Source organism: Numida meleagris, chromosome 2 (assembly GCF_002078875.1).
Source record: "Numida meleagris isolate 19003 breed g44 Domestic line chromosome 2, NumMel1.0, whole genome shotgun sequence".
NCBI lineage: Eukaryota > Metazoa > Chordata > Aves > Galliformes > Numididae > Numida > Numida meleagris.
In genome coordinates, this window is record NC_034410.1 from 62,605,746 (window position 1) to 62,624,963 (window position 19,218).

Consider the following 19,218-nt stretch of genomic DNA (forward strand, 5'->3'; position numbering starts at 1 on the left):
ATCTGGCACTCCCTCTGACAGAGAAACCATCTCAGAGGTAGGAGAGGCATCACCATGCACTAAGCTGCAGGCGCCAGGCGCTAAGAGCCATCACCAGGCAGGGACAGAGAACTCCAGGCAAGGTTACCTGGGGTCCTTACCACCTCACTGCATTCTCACAGTCCAGGAAACAGGGCAAGAAGCAGAATGCACAAAAAAGCAAACAAAACCTACCCCAGTCTAGGTTGACAGGCTTCATCTCCTTTTTCCGAAACCACTTCAGAAAGAGTCAGAACAATGCTGAAGTCTTTTCACAATGTTTAAAGAAAAGAAAAAAGCTGAAGGCAATCCATATGTAACAGCTGATGAAGAAAGCTGTGAATCCAGCCTGAGTGCTGCTTCTCACATTCTCTGCTGTGCTGAGTACACTGCTGGCACCAGGTAAGCAAAAGGAGGGCGCAGAGAAAGAGGAAGGGGAGAAATTCTACGAAAGATGCTAGAATGAAAAGAGTAAGCTCTCAATGGATTGTAGCTAGAGCATCACCTAGGAGGCAACAGGTATCTGAAACAGAGAGGGAGAAAAGGAAGAAGCCTGAAAAAGAGTCCCTGAACCACTGATCCAAAAATATGAGCCTTGTCTGACATTTATGGCAAGAGCAGCATCTTTACTCTGCAACAACAACACACTCACGGGACTCAGCCCATCCTTTGATAACTTGTGCGTAACCTCCCTCATTTCTCAAAGTGCCAGACTTCGGGCTATCGCGATCCAAAACACGTGCTTTATGTGCTAGGGGGAGGACAATTAAAAAAAAAAGCCACTGGTGGGATATATTTACATTACGTATGGTGACATCCTATTTGCCAGCTGGTTACCAGGAGCTAAGGAATTCGCGTGGTACCAGTGAAGTCGCCTTGCAGCAGGGTGTTATAGCGAGCACAATCCATACTATATATGGTATGTTTACTGAACGATTAGGCATAAACATGTTACAGAAGGACTGATGTCGTGCATCGGACACCGAGCTTGCTGCTTGGAAAGCAGTCCGTCACATACCCCTCATGCTCCTGGCCACGGGTGCCAGTGAAACCTCTAGAAAACAGGAACAGGTTATGCTGCGAGTAATGATTAACTGCGGGGAGTATCAGCCCAGCCAGCTCCACCCGCCTGCACTCCCCATCTCCTCTCTGCCTCCCTCCGTACTTCAGGGCCCAGCCGTCCACAAGGCAGCCAGGCGGAGGGCATGACGCGCAGCCAGGCGCATGCTGTGCTGTGCAGAGGGGATGATGGGCATAGACAAGTGCACCCGCTCCTTCTTCAGAAACAGCTGGCAGCAGGCAAGAGAGCGCCGCAGCTCCCCGCCTGCCGGCGATCCGAGCCCGCACAGGCCTATTTCATAACAGGGGGGAGAAAAATCCTGAAAGGGCAGAGGGAGGAGGGTGGACTAAAGATGCCTTAAAGCGCAGCAGAAGGTTCGTATCTGGCTTCTGAGTCCTGCCTAACCTGTTCTATGGTATGTTCCGTTTAACTCTCGTTTTGTTGGTTTGCTTTTCTGTTGGCAGCTGGAGCCAAGCTGCAGCCCCTTCTCTGCTCTGACACCTTTCACACCCTGTCACGCTCCAGTACAAACACCGGCCCACGGGAAGGGGATGCCAGAAAACGAAATGCTGAGCCCAACACAGGCTGATCCTGGACACACGGCTTCTTTATCACAGGGAACGGGAGCGACCTGACTAACTCAGCAACGCTGCCGGCCCACCGGTGCCAGCCCATCGCCTTCACCGCTGCTCCTCTAGCGCCTCAAAAATAAAAACTATGCAAAGCGATAAGGGGGTGGGGAAGCAAAGCAGAGAAAACCCCAAACCACACGCTCAGAAGACTGCATGCCCCGAAAATCTAACCAGAGCTGGTGCGGGGGTGGCAGCACCGGGAGACGCTCTCACCACTGCAGCAGATTTATGTCTTCATTGTGTGCAGTACCCACAGGGTTAATGGACAGCCCAAAGATCAGCCATCTACCTGCTAAGCAACACAGGCATCAACTCAAAGCCCTGCGGGGGGTTTGACATGGGCTGAACAGTTTCTGACTGATGGCAAGAACGTGGGCTTGCTCAGTAGCCATTTTAAGCAACAGATGCTTAATCATCACAGGAGCACAGTAACAAAAGAAACAGGGGCAAAAACACAGGGCAGAAACACGGACCCCTAAAAGCTAAGCAACACATGCACAGCTCGATCGCAGCAGCAGCATGTGTGAAATGCACTGAAAGAAACCAACAAAGAAGGGAGATGATTAAATGACCTTCAGAGCACAGCAAATCCCTCAGAGCAATGAGTGCTGGGCACAAGAAACGTCCTGGTTTCCAGTCAGTTGTTTCACATGTTTTCCAGGGAGTTCTCGTGCTGTGGGAAAGACTTCTGCATGCACTGAAAGTAAGCCTGCAACATCCCCTTCCACTCCCACAGCAAGTATGCAATCCATAAAAGATTAAAGTGCTGCAGACATATGCTTCAGCTAAGACTCTTCTTTTTTCTTCTTTTAATCATATCAACAGTTTAGCACTTGCTGCATTTTATCAAGCTATTTTGCCATCCCTTTTTAAGGCAGTAAGGGGCAATGGGAAGAGATGGAGTGCAAGTGAGTGAGCCGCAGGCAGTCTGTAACTCAAACACTGCTTTACAGATGTATTTACTACACACCTTGTCTTTGGGGGCTTTTCAGGCCAGGGCTGCCTTTGTCTCTGCGCACTATGCACTTGCCAGCTCCTAACAAATGAGCAATCACACAGAGAGCAGATTTGCATCCTTCCGTGGAGTCCACCAGGAAGCTGAGACATGGAGATGTGCCTGAGAAGTTCCCCACTGGTTACTAGAAACCCATCGGATCTATCATTTTGGTCACACGAGTGCCTGAAGCCTGCTGCAATTCTTAACTGTGCTGCAGTCACATGAAAGAGAACAAGTTTCCTCCTCCCACCCACATCCCATGGGTAATGTTACGTGAGCACTGAGTATGTAGAGGAACACGGTCAGGGTGGGCTGTAAAGCTGTACATATTTCTTTTTGGTGGGGGGGATTATTATGTTTTAGGTAAGCCTGCCCAATGCTCAACGTGGGTATCCAAAAGAGGGGGAGGTGGGGAATCTTCATCTTCTGCACCACCACCTTCTTACAAGTGGGTGCTACTAGTTTCCCCTGCTTACTAAATACAGTGAAGAAGGAGCACAGAAAGGATTTCTACATAGTACAAGTCAGTGAGCTCTGAGGTGATGGGGCTGCTTTGGAAGCGTTCTTATTTGTTGGAGGCATCCAACAGGTAAGTAAGCAGAGAGATGAGAAGAGGGCACTGTGCTTCTGAGGAGAAATGCCAGGCATGGAGACAAAGGCAGCAAGCAGAGAGTGGGGACCAAGCTGTGATTTAGCAGCTGCAACCAGAGCCTCACACAGCCTCCCCCGTGGCTGTGACGGAGCTCAGTGCCACGCAGCCCCTCCTGCTGCCCCAGGCACAGTACAGCTGAGGGCTGCAGGCCTGCGCCATGACCGAACTACACTGACCTTAGGCAGGGAGTAATCAGGGAGAGCATCAAAGAGAAGCGCCAGGTTTCACAGCAGATGCCATTTCCTAGACATAAGCGAAGCACACAGCATCTTCAATTCGCTATACCTATACAGTCCCCAGCAAAATAAGAAACGGGTGGGAGGGGAAATACAGCAGTTCAATGAAATAAAGTGTAAACAAGCACATACACATTCAATGTGCTAAATGCATTTATTTCCACTGAAGTTATAACTGAGAGCGCCCCCGATAACACAACACATCTGTGATGTTACACTCTGTATCCGTTTCATAAAACATTTAAAAACTTGTTTTTGCCTTGGTCCGCCTACACAAAATAAGGAAGAAATACCACTCATCAGGGACTCCCTAAGAAAAATAAGTCTTCGAATGGCGATGTACGCTCACTGACTAACACTTATTTCTGCGAAACTACTGTTCTTTATACATTTTGCATTTGAAAGCTGCAAGTCTCACACGCGCACACACAAAAGACAGACTGCTGCTGTGGACAAAATGGTGCCATTTAATACAAAAATCTGGTTTATGCACAGACTGGCTGTAGTGCATGCTGGTCCAAAGCAGAGTGGGATGCAGCCAGTTATATCGAACAGTTGTGCCCTCAGCAACAAACGGTGCATTCATAAAGCTGGGAAAGCCTCTGTCTAGGGGCTCTAAGCTCTGCAAAGGAAACAATCGGTTGCTGACATTTTCTGAGGGAGGGGATGGTGAAAAGAGGTTGAGGGGGAGAAGTATGATCTACAGGAAAGTTATGTGCAGAAGAAATATCAAAGTACAAGGAATAAAACAAACTGCCACTGAGCTATCTTTGTACCCTGACTGCATTAGCTAGCACGTAACAAATGAGCACCGCCACCTGAAAAAGACAAGCACTTGGAAAACACTTGGCCAGTCAAGAGTGCAGAAGAAAAGGAAGAAGAGAAACACCAGCCCATGAAGACGCGACAGACATCACGCAGGCTGCAGCACACAAAGCCGCATCTGACAGCTTCACGCAAGTCTCTTACCCTCGCCTTTATTAGCTATGCCACCTCCACACTGGTAACGAAAAGCCAACATCTGGTGCTAGCTAAATGTCAGAACAGACAATCCCTTTAATAAAAATTTAAAGAGTCTGCATCCTAACAAGGAAGTTGCTAGCACTTCGAATGTAGGACCCTCCACCAGAGTTGCAAGGCTGAAACAACCCAGGCTCTATGGCTGGGGAACTTTGCCGGGCCCCCTGCCACCTCATCAGGGGGATGCTGGCCCCATGTGGCCCATCTGGAGGATTCACCTGGTCAACACCCCACGCCTGGGTGTCTACTGACAAGCCACAGGATGGAGAAACCCCACCAGACTGACAGCGCTGACCAGGCTCCTACAGGAACAGCATGTCTTGCGCCCTACAGTTCCCACTTGACAGCACTCCTGGCCAGAAGGCTGCCAGATGCAGGCTGCAGATGTACTCTTGCAGTCCCAGAATGTCCCTTGTGTGCAGACAGGGCCCATGGGTGTCCAGGTCCTGCTGCAGAGTGGGACTGTGCCATACTGTCTGCCCTCAACCCAGGAAGCGAGTACCAGACCTGCACCAAACTGCAGTGCTGAGGTCAAATCCTGCTTGGACCTCAGATACATGGGATACCCACATAAGTGGACACAAAGGTCTTCGTAAATGGAAAAGTACAGCATATTAATAAATACATACAACCTCCTCTGTTCTACTGAGATTGGCAATTAAAAACCAACCCAAAATCACAGACTGTAACTGAAGTTCAGTGGGAAGGCCAGTGAGAGTTTCTTTAAGAGAAAAAATGAGCTGAGGCCTGCCTGCACATTGATCGGAGTTGAGAAATGTCTCACCAATCACTCTTGGCTGCTCCAAGGCTGTGGCGAGGCATCCATCGTGTTTTCTGCAAGCATTTGCACAGCACAGAGGTCTCTCACATCTTACTGGAAGACAAACATTTTGCAGTAAGTTGAACTTGAACACATTTAGTTATGGGGTAAAGAGATGTCTTCCCCGGCCTGGAAAGGCCCAGTGAAAGGACAGATGACAGAAAGTTTGGTTAAGGGTTGACAGAGTGCCTACATGATACTTTCAAAGGACTTTGTACATCAAAGATTTAAGAGAATGCACTGAAGACTCTGCAAGGGTATCTAGAAAGGGACATGTGTAACTCTTCCTGCCCACAGTGTACCTAACCATTCTTTGAGATCCTTTCATGAAACAGGACTGTGGCACTGACAATACATGTGTTTTTCCACAGAACTTTAAAAAAAAAAAAAAAAACCAGGATGAGTTGTTCATCAAGAGCAAGCCCTTCCTGCAGCTCTGTGATATGAACAGACAAAACCTGTGAGTCTGTTGGAAACAAGGAACAAAAGCCAGGAGCACACCCAGCCAGTTACAGCAGGGAGAACTGAGCAGGCTTTCTACAGGGTATCAAGGCACCAGAGATCAATGGTAATGCTTTGGTTTACCAACTGAGAATTGTAAATAATTGCCATTGCAATAAACACTGCCCTGCATTTGCATAAATAATCTCAACAAAACTGCATGAAAAGCCACTTCATTAGTGCTCATTATCAGCTGAGGACTTACAGCAGCTACGTAACTGCAAATGCCTCTGTAGAGGCATGAAAACAATCTAAAAATCGTCTTTCTTATTTTATTCCTTGGAAAGTTTCCAGACAAGGCAAAAGTTTACACTCATGTTCCCATTAAACTTGCCCTTAGTATTAAATCTATATAGTTTAGAATTCAAATTCACAGAATCATAGAAGCATTAAGGTTGGAAAAGTCCACTTAGACTATCTAGTCCAACTGTTAACCCAACCCCACCATGCCCACTAACCATGTCTCTCAGTGACACACAACACGTTTCTTGGACACCTCCAGCGACAGTGACTCCACCACCTCCTTGGGCAGCCTGTGCCAGTGCCTCACCACTCTTTCTTTTTCCTGATATCCAGCATATCCAACCTGAACCTCCTCTGGCATAACTTATGGCCATTACCGCTCATCCTATCACTGGGACCTGGGAGAAGAGGCTGACCTCCACCTGGCTACAATCTCCTTTCAGGGAGCTGTAGAGAGCGATAAGGTCAGCATTCTCTTCTCTAGACTGAACAATCCCAGCTCCCTCAGCTGACCCCCATAAGACTTGTGCTCCAGACCCTCCAACAGCTTCACTGCCCTTCTCTGGACACACTCCAGGGCCTCCATGTCTTTCTTGTAGTGAGAGGCCCAAAACCAAACACAGTACTTGAAATGCGGCCTCACCAGTACTGAGTACAGGGGGATGATCACCTTGCACATATGATTCAGTTCCTCTTCACAGACTTTTACAAAAACTGGTAATATCACACATGACCTGCTTATTAAGAAAGGAAGGGAGATTTTTTGTCTTATTCGGAGAGGGAGAAGAAAACACCTGGAAAGCTGTGGAAGAACATCAATAGGGTTAAAAAGAAAATTACATACCAGCCTCATGAAAAACTGTAAAATAAAGCTCTTTAAGGAAATTTTATGCATAAGAGATGAACAAAGAATTTCTCAAATTTAGAAAATGTCTTCAATTCAAACACTGAGTCACAGGATACAAGTGTCCACATCACCTTACAAAAGAAAAATAAAGAAGAAATCCTGCCTTAAATGTGTCACTTTTTGCTGCTGTTTACTTTGTAGTGGTTTGTTGAAATCCCACAAATATTTAAGACCAAAACCACAGTCATTATTTTATATTTAGATGAACAAGAGCATCTTGAAAGAGGCTGCAATTGCAAGCCCTCACGCACAGCTCCTCTATCCCTCCACCAACCTCAGCACAGGGCTGGTGCAGGACGTCTGGCCACCACCGGAGGAAGGACACAGGCCACAAGCAGCAGCAGTGATCTCCATCCGCTGGCCTGCCCACCCTGCACCTCCCATCACAAGGCACTGCTAATATCTGCTGTTAATATTTAAAAAAAAAAACAAACAGCTACAGATTCCTTTCTTGTCTTTCTTTGCTCTCTCCCCTGATCCAAGTAGAACGAAGAAGAAAGGATTTGCACCTCACACCGATACTTCAGGTAGCAGCCCTGATTTAAATCAGCAGAAAATTCAGGAGAGAAAGGAGCCCGAAGCTCTCTAGCCGGGTGTGCTGAACACCATGAACCTCACACCCCCGCCCCACAAATGCTTAGCTGCTGAATGAGATTCCTCTCGTTTCCTGCACTGAATCATCTGTGTCACCACAAAGATGAGATTTTTAACTGTGCGCACACGTTTCTTATTTGAGGGGCATGCAGCAGAGGGTGTTTCTCAAACTACTGTCAGATCATTCACAGGCGGTTTGGATTTCTTTTGTGTTTGATGTGTCATTTGAGGAAATCTGTGTTTTTCCAGTGTACAACCTCTCAATGATTTTATCTTCTAGGACACATGCAGGTGAACGCTGCTGCTTCTTTCTTTTGCAAAACGTTATTTGACTGGAGTTAGGAGGGACAGGATATGTTGATTTGCACAATTAAAAATAACTTTAGAATTTGCCAGCAGGTCATGCGAAGCTTTTCTTTTCCTCTGCTCTGTCTTGCTGAGGCCACATTTGGAGTACTGTGTCCAGATCTGGGCTCCTCAGTTCCAGAAAGACAGGGATCTTCTAGAGATAGTCCAGTGGAGGGCCACCAAGATGGGGCCTGGAGCACCTCCTGTATGAGGAAAGGCTGAGAGACCTGGGGCTGTTCAGCCTGGAGAAGTCTGAGGGGGTGATCATATCAATGCTTATAAATATCTAAGAGATAGGAGACAAGAGGATGAGGTCAGGCTCTCTTCAGCATTGCCCAGTGACAGGACAAGGGGCAATGGGCACAAACTGGAACACAGGACGTTCCATTTGGACATAAAGAAAAACTTTACTTTGAGAGTAACAGAGCACTGGAAGAGGCTGCTCAGAGAGACTGTGGAATCTCCTTCTCTAGAGACACTCATGATCCACCTGCATGCCTACCTGTGCAACCTTCTGTAGGGAATCTGCTTTAGCAGGGGGCTGGACTTGATGATCCCCCAAGGTCCCTTCCAACCCCTACAACTCCGTGATTCTGTGATCAGATGCTCCAACAAAGTTCTGAGGTAGGTCACATGTTCTTTTCGAAACTTTCACACCTCAACTTCAAATCATTTAATTAACTGCAGTTTTTCCCATTTTCATTGCTAAACTGATCAACTATTTTTTCATCACTACAGCAAATCACTTTGCAGCAAAATTAGCAGTACTGCACCCCTTAGAAACAATAACAAAACATCTAAGCCACCCATGAGAAAGAAAGGGGAGGCAAATTGCTAAACCACATAGCTTCTTAACCAGCTCTTCTAATCAGGATGGCTTTGTATCACTGCTTCATGCAGGCAGGGAGAGGAGGAAATCACAATCTCCTGCTGCCTGTGAGCACTGCTGAAAGTCAATGCAAGTTTTGTGGATGCTGGGCAGGAGCAGGCCTTCATAAAGATATGACAGTGATAGCAGAGATCATACTTTGCACGGGATTGATCCAAGGCACGAAGAGTTCACGTTGCCCTGAATATGAGTGTGAAGAACGTTGACATCCTCTGAGGATCCCACTAGAGCAGAGAAATACTGAGGATGCGCATGCTCCTCGCAGAACGCCAAACTGCCTCCACTCAGACAAAAGCTGAAGGACAAGAACCAGGTTTTCACACAGACCTACTTTTTGCACAAAGTATTGTCAACCTTCTCCACCATGTATTTCAATGAAGGAAAAATCTACCATCCTTTTGACCTTGGACTTGTTCATTTTCTCTGTCCCTCTCAGTACATGCTCTTTGCTAACCATTCAGCATGCTGTGAGCCCTGATAAAAGTGGTTAATGTTTACTGAAACCTGTGTATGAACTGTACTAAACCTGATGGGGAGGAAGGCAAAGTTCTGCTAGCAGCATCCGTGACCAATTAAAAGAAGTTCTTTTTTTTCCCCTCAACTTGCTCCCCCTGCCATACTAAACAGATGTGTCAGTAGATCAGCAGGCAGCACAGGGAGACCACACTAAAATGCTTTTAATCCATCCACCTAGAGGCTTAAAAGCAAGGCGCTATTCTGAGTGTCATATACGTAGAATGATGGAATCCAAAAACGCACAAAAGCAACGAAACAACTGACTGCTGGGAGTTTCTCTCTGAGGATGCGTATTTTATTGCCAAATAATCATTTTCCAAAACAATCAGAAAACCCACAAGTCTAGCAGAACTGTTAATATTCCCTTTCCAGCTTTCCTTTTAGGAAGCTGATACATCTTCACTTGAGCAACGTCTTCAAAATATCCTCTGATTTAAATATCTGAAAAAGCAGAATATTCCTACTGTAAATGGAAAGGATAACTAACGTTTGAGCAGCATGTTTGAAAGATGTTCACATTCATTTCTTCTCCTTGAAGGCATGCCTTCTTAGAATTACCAAGAGTTTCAATAGCTGTATCCGTGTACTATTTATGGATAATGTTTTGTAATATAAACCAAATGCATGCATCGTCACTTCTTAGCTAACTGACATTTTCTTTGTCTTTATTCTAATAAACAGCCCAGAGATCAATACAAAACAGCTTTTTCCTCCCTCCCACCATCTCTAGTGACAGTGGGATGCTCTCAGGTGTTTAAAGCCATTTTAATTTTGTACTAGAGGGCAGCAACAGAGCCACAGTCACCTTGGAAACAAACATCACCCTCTGTTTGCAGAACAAACAATGGTACCTTTTCAGCCAGAATGAGGCAGGCAGGGCAAGGGGCAGCCAAGCAATTCTGGGGCTTACAGGAGCGTTAACATATTGCATTCATTCACTGCTTCAAAAAATAGTTCAGCACAAGAAGCAAGTCCTTCTCAAAGTGGGAGCCTTTGGCTGAAAACCACAGACAAGCGCACGAGGCTAAGGAGGTCAAACACGTCGCCCAAGTCAGCAGTGAGGTCTTTCCTCCAATTTTTTTTTTTTTTTACTCGCCCTTCTGTTCCCCTCTCTTGTACCCACAGAAGGAAGAAAAACTCACCTATTTAAACTGATCTTAGCCATGGAAAGTCCAGTGTTCAGCTTCCAAGTAGCACTCACCGAAGTTTTCTCAGCGTGCCAAAATATTTTAGAGAACTATTTACCTGCACTTGTAGTGCTTTGAACCCAGTGCATCAAGAGCTGTTTCCAGAAGCGTTCCTTGTGAAGTTAGCAGGAATTGCGGTTATTCAGCATTTCAGACCCCGCACCTAAGTACTCGAGCAGTTATATACCCCTCATTTCAAAATCATTCCACTTTCACAGAACCATGGACCACCTGACTGCTTTATAAAACCAGACAATACATAACTGGCTTCACAGTAACTTCTGAGTGGTTCCTTATCTCCAGGAGATGTTTTCCCCTGCTCGAAAGTAAAACCAAAACAAAACCAAGCCTTTTTACCGACTATAAGCAGGAAGAAGAGCTAGATGTTTAGGGGATCAAATTTTATCAGTTTCAATACTCTCTCATCAAGTGCATGCTCTTCTGGTCCGTCATAAGCGGAACATTTAAAAGAAGAAAGACTGAGGTGTCACATGGCTATTTTAGTGCCTTCTAGCCTTGCCACACCAGCTAGCAAACTCTGAAGTAGTTTTGAACAAACTGCCAGGAGCCCAGCTGCCCTGGTCATCTGTAAGGCCACTCAGCAAAGCATTGCAAGGCACAAAGCAATCATGCTACCATTTAACTCGTGCACAGAATAGCATTCAGGTGTGCTGTGAAGGAGTGCCAGGCACAACACACCCATGTGAGAACTGCACCAAGGTGATGAGAGCTGCACAAAGGCAAAACAAAGCATCTCCTAGTTTAGATCCGTAGATTTCAACATCGCAAATACAAACATTTTCCTACGGCCTTTGCTCATCTTGCATGATGCACTCACCTTTGTGAAGGAAAAAAAAGGCAAATCACCTTAAATCATCTTAACTAGGCCATTAGAAAGACTGGTGTTTGTCCTGCTAACTTAAGCAAGCTTGTCCATGTGAGCAAGACAGGTTCGTTCAGAACTACTGTCGTGTTAACTCAGTTAAGTCAGATTAACATTACTAAAAATCCACCTTAATGTTCATTAAGATGCAGGTTAACACATTAGCTGGTCTCACATAGCCACAAGCACAGCTTCAGACATGGCAAGCTGTACCTTAAGGAGCATCAAGAGGGCTTTGTGTTTTTTTACTGCGTTCAGCTAACTCAGCTGACCTCACACAATTGAGACACACACCCTTTCTGCCTGTCAGGACAGGGGCCTCCTCTGTCTTGCTGCTGGGACAGGAGAAGTTAGGTAGGCGCAGAGGTGATTCACATGCAACCCATCCTTCACTTACTCTCAGCGGGGGGGAGGAGGAGAAGGAAGCACATGGGTGAAAAGCCACAGCTGCTCCAAGGCTATTCCAGTTTTACAGCACCCGATTTATGGAAAACAAAACAAGAACAGAAAAACGGGATTTAAACACCAGCAACCTGCAGGAATCATTATAAATGCCTGCTGCTCTGCCTAAAGGCTAGCCTGGACTCCATCTGCCTTCAAGGCCAAGGAAGGAAACACTCAACTTGAATGGCAGCCAGGATTCACAGTCCACTTTCCAGCAGCTCACATGGGGAAGGCCATCCCTGCAGCAGGACAGCAGGTAGCACTTTGGCACAGCCTCGACACCATTATTTGGGACTGCTGTGAGCACAGCAGGGGGACTAAGGGGCTGCTCCATCCCATAGTGCTGCCCCAGTACCTGGCAGCAGCACTCCGCTCGCTGGGCTCCTTGCGCAGTGTGTGACATGTGCCCAGCTCAGCAGGCAAGGCTGGAAGGCCCTCCTGCACTTCGTGGCAGGCTGCTCTATGAGATGCTGTGACAGTGTTTCAACAAGCATGTTCCCTGTTGCTTGGGCATGGCTGTGAAAGCTTCCCAGAGGGGCCCGCAGCCAGGCCTCTGTCCCCCGCGCCAGGACAGGCCGGAGCAGCGGTTGCTGCTGCAGTACGGCCAGCCCTTCCCTTCCCCTCCCTTCCCCCCGCACGGCCGCCCCCACCCTCCAGGAGCTATCGCAAATCCCCAGGCTGCTCCGACTGCCAGCTGACATAACTGTTTAGTCAGCAAGCAGGCAGAGCAGCGGCCGGCCCCCTCCATCCTTCCCCGGCTCCTTCCCGTGGTACTTTCCCCTCCGCTTGCCTGTGGAAACAATCTCTGTCCCTCCAAGATGAAGCGTTCTGGAAAGTTGGTCTCGCTTCATCTGTAGCCTACTGATAGGGATTTTTCCTGCTGTCTCCACCTTGGTGCTGTATGCAACCCGCATCCAGCCCCCTGATGCAAGGAGATCCAGCGTGAGGGCCGCCGCCAGCACCACTTCCTCCATTTGCCGCGAGAACATGGCCAGCCAGCCCTGCACCGCGCAAGGGAAGTGCAGCCTAACAGCCAGGCCCCAGGCCCCAAGTGCTCATCCTTCTCCTCTCCCCAGGGTGACTTACAGACTTCATGGAGGTTGAGCAACCATCTTCAAAGCAGAGATATGCGATCCTCGCCAAGCACAAGGGCAGCACAACTTGCCCCTGCCTGCCTACTCAGACTACCCAGTGAGGGTGGGTAACTGTACCTCTATGAACCGAAAGGAGATTGCACCCCAAGCAAGGCTGGAATAATGAAAAGCCCAGGCAAAAGGCAAGGACTTGGTGTGTGACTATGCACTGCCAGGGATGGCAGTTGTTCCTCCAGCCCTATGTGTAGGAGTGGTGGGCTCTGACTCCTCAGACACCGTGTCCATGCAGCATTCCAAGAACATCCACCTAACTGACTGCACGTACAAAAAATGGCTCTCACCTGGAAAACTTGCAGTGGGTCATCTCACCTCTCCTGTGGCATTCTGCATGGACACCTACATGCCCCAGAACACAAGCGTTCCTGGTGTCACGCTGTCAGACTGAGGGAATCTATGTTGGCTCATTTTGCAAAGTTCTATTTTTCCAGCTGTAACTAGGGGAGATTAAAGGTGTTATGATGCCATCCATAGTTTGTACAGAAACAATGTAATCCATACCAAAATGATATTACCTGCGCTGACATTCCTAACCCAAAATGACATTTGGCTTACACAAAAGTCTATTTCACTGATAAAATGTTCAGCCTCCCCTTTCCCCCTCTCTTCCCCTCAAGAAATATACACATCCTCCTTTTCATATTTCCTCCCAGCTGGGTATCAATGCAACTGACTATGATTCATCTGATTACTAAACTGTAGAACAACTGAGAAAAGAGTTAGTGACCTGTCTCAGTTTTTCATATTTTTAGTACAAGGAATGACTGAAAGAAATAAACACTTCTGCAAACAGACTCCAAATAATTAAGCGACGATGAAGACTGAAATTCCCTAGAGAAGAAAACCATTTTAAGTCCTGAACTCCTTCATTCACTCTTTCATGTTTCAGCGCTGAAACATCACATTCTACACCACGCTGCCTGCTGCCAAGAGATAGACAGCTGCAACACGTAGACACAAAGAGGAGGTGTCTTTTGGCTGGAGTTCTAGCTTTCTATGGGTTGTCCTGTTTTACATGCTACTCCCTGAAGAAGTTGTAACTTCAGAAATCTAAAAACAAATGGACTACTGGAACTGATGACAGCCGCTGACTGAGCCTGTATCAAGTATGCATATGCCACAAAGCCCCTTCACAGTCCATGTTCATTAGCAATATGGCAGCTTTCTTGGAAGTGTGCTGTTGCAGCGTTTAGCTGGCCTTTAACATAAATGTATTCCCTGTAAGAGAAGTTCAGGCATTCTGGTAAAATCTCCGTCAGTCCTTACTGTTAGTTCAGCTCCGCTGGCACAATCTCTCTGCAGCGACTGATAACTCTGCTCCTGATACACTACACAAACTGACTTCCCCCACTAAAGACACTGCACCAACGCTGGCAAAGGTGCGTGAGATTTGTACCAGCTCAGCCAGAACAAAACCTGGACCACGGTCTGACATGATGAAACATGATTTCCTTACACAATATCAAGCGTAATTAAGAAAGATACTCTCTTAAGATGGATATTACTCTGGTAGCAGAAAGAACAGCTGAAGACGACACAATTTACAGAAGCAACAGAATTTTTGCACAGCTAATGCAATAAAGAGCTTTGCATCGATGCATGGTAAAGTGGGAAGAAGAGACCAGCTTCACAGCTGTAACTCTCAAACCTATTTATGCAAACAGCACGTAGTTTTGTGATTCCTGCACTGAGGGTAAGCACCTCCCAGAAGCTCTTCCCCTTTCCCCAGCTGCTCATTCCCATACTGGGAAAGCCTACAGTTTGCTTCCCTTTTAGCAACCAAAACAAAAGTTTGCAGGGTGTGACTACTGTAAGACAGAAAAAAATGGAAGAGGACTGTCGACTCAGACCATTTCCGTGATTTCACTTCCAGAGGAAAGCCCACAAACACTTGTATCAGCACCTCTGAAGGGGATGCAAGTTAAAGTAGTACATGGGCAGGAACGAACAGCTAGAGGTGAGGAGACAAATTATGGAAAACAAAAACAGAAACCCCTCCTTAAGCTGGTTTTGCTGTAGATTACAAACTGCTTCTTCATGCTATGATGTCAAATGCACATTCAGGTTGTCAAGGAATTAATTCTGAGGTCACTAATTTGACAACACTAGTTTGTCACTGGTCTTTCAGTTATCCTGGCAAGGATGCACCAGAAAAGGGAAAGATAGGAGGGAATACCTAAATATCAAAAGAGTCCTAAGAAAAAGGCAGCTTCAAAGAGATAACAAACATCATGCGCAGATCTCTACTGAGATTGTTCCCTTTGCATTGTTTGTAGTCACATACCTGGAAGAATACTTGCCTTGAAGTGGTGTGGGGGGGGGAAGCGTTAAACACAAGTGGTGTTAAATACAAGCTTTGAAGGCAAGTACAACAACGTACCTGGAAGACAGGGCCAAGTGGGAAAAGAAAAGGGGCAAGAGAGGGGAAAGTGACTCTATTTAACATAAGCCTACCACTCTTTCAGTACTTTACTGATATCACGGTACAAAGATGCCTATGAACTGACAGCAACCATAGAGTGGATGCTCACACTTACCTTCAATGAAGCTGGAAGCCACAATGAAGATAAGAATACACTAAAATAAAAAATGAAGCACCTTCCAGATACTTTTTTTTTTAAAAAAAGGACCGTGCAGTTCTTTCCACATTGCAACTCCAAGCCACTCAAGATTTAAACCCAGCAAGAGAAACAGAGCACATGCAGTTCCTATACACCAAGACAGATACAACAGACAGAGCTAATGATCCCCCACCCATGGAGCAGAGCCTGGATTAGGCTCTGTGAGCAAGAATTAATCAACCCAGCAGCAGAGCTGCATGGATTCCAGGATCCATCCTAGCAAGCAGCGCTTTCTGGTTCATCTAAGGTTGATTTGAGACCCCAGCAAAGATAAATTGGCAAAAAGGAATTCCCTTTGGTCCTTCCACTTTTCCTCCTGACCCTTGCTTTGTTAGATGTGGCCATTTCAGTGGTTTGAGCACTGACCTTTTTAATGTTGGTTGCACGGTCATTTTGAATCTCTTGATCCAGGTGAAAATGAACTTCTTTTGGGAGGCAGGGGGATAAGCAAAAAAAGTGCTTATCAGCCTCTTAGCCTCGTACTGCTGGATATATCTTAGGTATTTAAGACCTTTAAAATTTAAGATATGTACTCTAAGAAATAAAGGCAATTAAGAAGTGTAGTCACCATCCCTGGAGGTGTTCAAGAAACATGCAGATGTGGCACTGAGGGACATGGGTTAGAGGGCATGTTGGTTATGGGTTGATGGTTGAATTAGATGATCTTAGTGGTCTTTAACCTTAATGATTCTATGATTCCAAGAAAACCATTCTAATCAAAGCAACATAGATGTGCTCTCCTCTCAGACATATACAATGACTTCATGTTAGCTTTCAGATTTTCCTGGTTTAACACCCAAGAGCAGAGAGAGCCTTGCAAAGTATATGCCACGCTAGAGCTACGTTCCTCGGTCCTTATGCGACCCTTTGGATACTATATTTAAATGCAGGATACTAAATGCATACAGCAGCAGCAGAGCACCACGAGACGAGCTTCGAATTCAACAGTCAGAGCTACAAACACAGCTTGATAGTTTAAAAGGACAGCCCCAGCCTCCTTTCTCTGAACAGATTCGCTAGTTACTTCCAAACACAACATAAATCACAGGGCCCACATAGCACAGGACTAAGTGCTCAACAGCTTGTTAGAATGGTTTTATACACAGCTACATTGAAAGATTATCATTATAAGCCAGCATTACATGATGTATAGGGTTTCTCATAAGATTGCCATATTTCATAAATCTTGAGATGCTTAATAAAGGAAATATGTAACCTAGACAAATTTGATTTCTGGCTGTGAGATACTTTCTTTACTAAAGGTTTGAAATCACTATCATCATTATTCATATCACCTGCAATGAAGTTCCTAGTTCTGGCAAGCTGGAATAAAGTTTTTCACAAACTAAACACAAATCAAGTAGCACGCATAATTTGGTACACAGGTTAAGTAAGGTAGGGCTTTAAAAGCCGTGGCTCCCTTTCAGGCTATGTCAGTACTGAAGAATGTGCAGCACTTTACACAGAGAAAAGGGTTAGCATGACCTGATCTCAACGTCTCCTTCTTCACTTTCCACTTCAGAAGTGGCTGCATTTCAGTAGTAGTGTGGGCACCCATTTGCAAAGTGCCCTGGGAGCGATCTAACGTAAGTAAACACCAGCAGTATGGTTAGCGTTAAAGCAAAATTCTTCTGGTTGCAAAAAGTTAAAACTGTCAGGTTCAGCAATGTGCAGCAATCCTACAGGTGGACAAGTAGGTCGGGAGATCGTGAAAAGAAGAGGGTATGAATGTAACAGTTATATCAATAAGCATTTCACTTCAAGGAGCACAAAGCAATTCTGCCCACAGCTGCTGAGACCACACAGATGGATGAATCCCAGCTACCACCTTGGGTAAGCAGTGCAGCATTTGGACAAGGAAAGCTGGCTAACTTTTTGTGGCAATACCACTTGGGACGGGCAGAGTTCAAAGAAATACTCCACAGCTGGCAAGGACTGATGCCCTTTGTCTCTGGATGAATTCCACTCACTAAAGTTTTAGTTGTGCAGGGCACGCTTCAGGCTGCCATCTGTAGGAGTAAAAAGATATTTACTGGAGGGATGCAGGGACACTACTCTTAGAAACCAGGAGTGTATCTGGAGAGGAAGGCAGAGAGCAAAGCATTATCTAAACAAGCAGCTCTCAAGTTATCAGGATGGAAGCAACTGAGCCAGATCTTCAAACACCCTAAGCAGTCAGCATCTCCTGTCTGTAAAGTGCCAGTACTGAGAAAGCTTCCCCCCCAAAAAACTGCTGAAGAAAAGAATCCTGGCAGCACCTGTAAATCTTTAAGCCTGTCCAAGTATATGTCTTACAGAAATAAATATGTAGGCAAATAAAGTACATTTGGCATGTGTCTGTGATAGATGTTAACACGGCAAACCATAGCTTTCACAAGTGAACAGCGTAATCAAGAGCATGGAACAGCTTCTGCATAATCACTGACACTCAGATGGAGACTCCAGCATGGCAGGAAGGCCACTGACGTGATACAACAGAGATCCACGCAGTCCTGAAAGGCACGGAGAAGGTCAGCAGTGATCCATTACTCATTACTTCCCAGAGCCATAAATGGTATCAAGCGGAAGCATCCAATGGCAGGTTTTGAAAGTTGGGTTTTTACCCCTTCTCCAACAAAGCACGTAGCTAAAGTGCAGCGCTCACCACAACACGCCAAGTGTCTGTGCAGGTTCAAAAAGCCAAGCTCAGGAAAAAGGATTCTTGAATCCAAATACTGAACTTCTGTAAAAATTCCCTGGCTCAAGATTCCAGAAGCTGTGCCTGGAAGACTACACGAGGAAAGCATCAACAGGTGTCCCTTTGCCATACCCTATCTTGATAAATCCACATCAGCTGGCATCCTGAGCTAAAAAGGGATTTTGGCCTGACTTGTAATTAGACACAAACAGGATTCCCTCCAGTTTTCAATTTTGCCAGTGATAAAATGAAGGGTGACTTACTCCACAGGACTGAAAAACCTTCAGCCAAAGATTCAGAGGCATTTCTTTCAGCAGCAGCACCAGCTTGGAGAGGCATTCCCTGCTCTGACCCAAAGTTTCAGTGGAGAAGCAGGTACCAGGAACTGCCCATTCCAGGACAGGGCAGAGATGGTGAAATGTCGCTGGAACCGCAGCTTCAGCATGATTCAGGTCAGGATGAATTCAGAGGTTACCATACCACAGCTGTCTTCCCTGTCTGACAGCCAGAGGGTACCACACTTGCAGCAGAGACATGTCCAACACCAGAGCTGCCCATAACTGAAGTTCAGCCCAACTCAATCCAAGCACAGTGAACTCTGAAGTGCAGCACACGGGAGGCACAAGATACGTCCACCCTCCTGTCTTCTCATCTCCACTAACCAAGCCCTTCAGCCGAGACCAGAGCAAGCAGCAGGATGAGAAACCTCCAGAAACACTGAGGTCATTTCTATAGCAAACATTTGCCTAAGGCCCTCACCTAGGCAGCGAGCTCAGGCAGTCTTATTTTCTAGAACTTACGTGAAGGCCTTTGGGCAGGGAC

General features: G+C 46.3%; 1 protein-coding gene across 2 annotated transcripts in view; it reads right to left on the reverse strand.

Annotated features, from left to right (window-relative positions):
* RREB1 (ras responsive element binding protein 1) overlaps positions 1–5,795 on the reverse strand; it is a 96,312-nt gene extending 90,517 nt beyond the window's left edge. Inside the window, exon 1 of one of the 2 annotated variants that reach the window (XM_021387046.1) lies at positions 5,400–5,795. The gene's annotated coding sequence lies outside the window, so the exon portion shown is untranslated. The remainder of the gene's footprint in view (positions 1–5,399) is intronic. The other variant, XM_021387048.1, reaches the window with a different exon arrangement.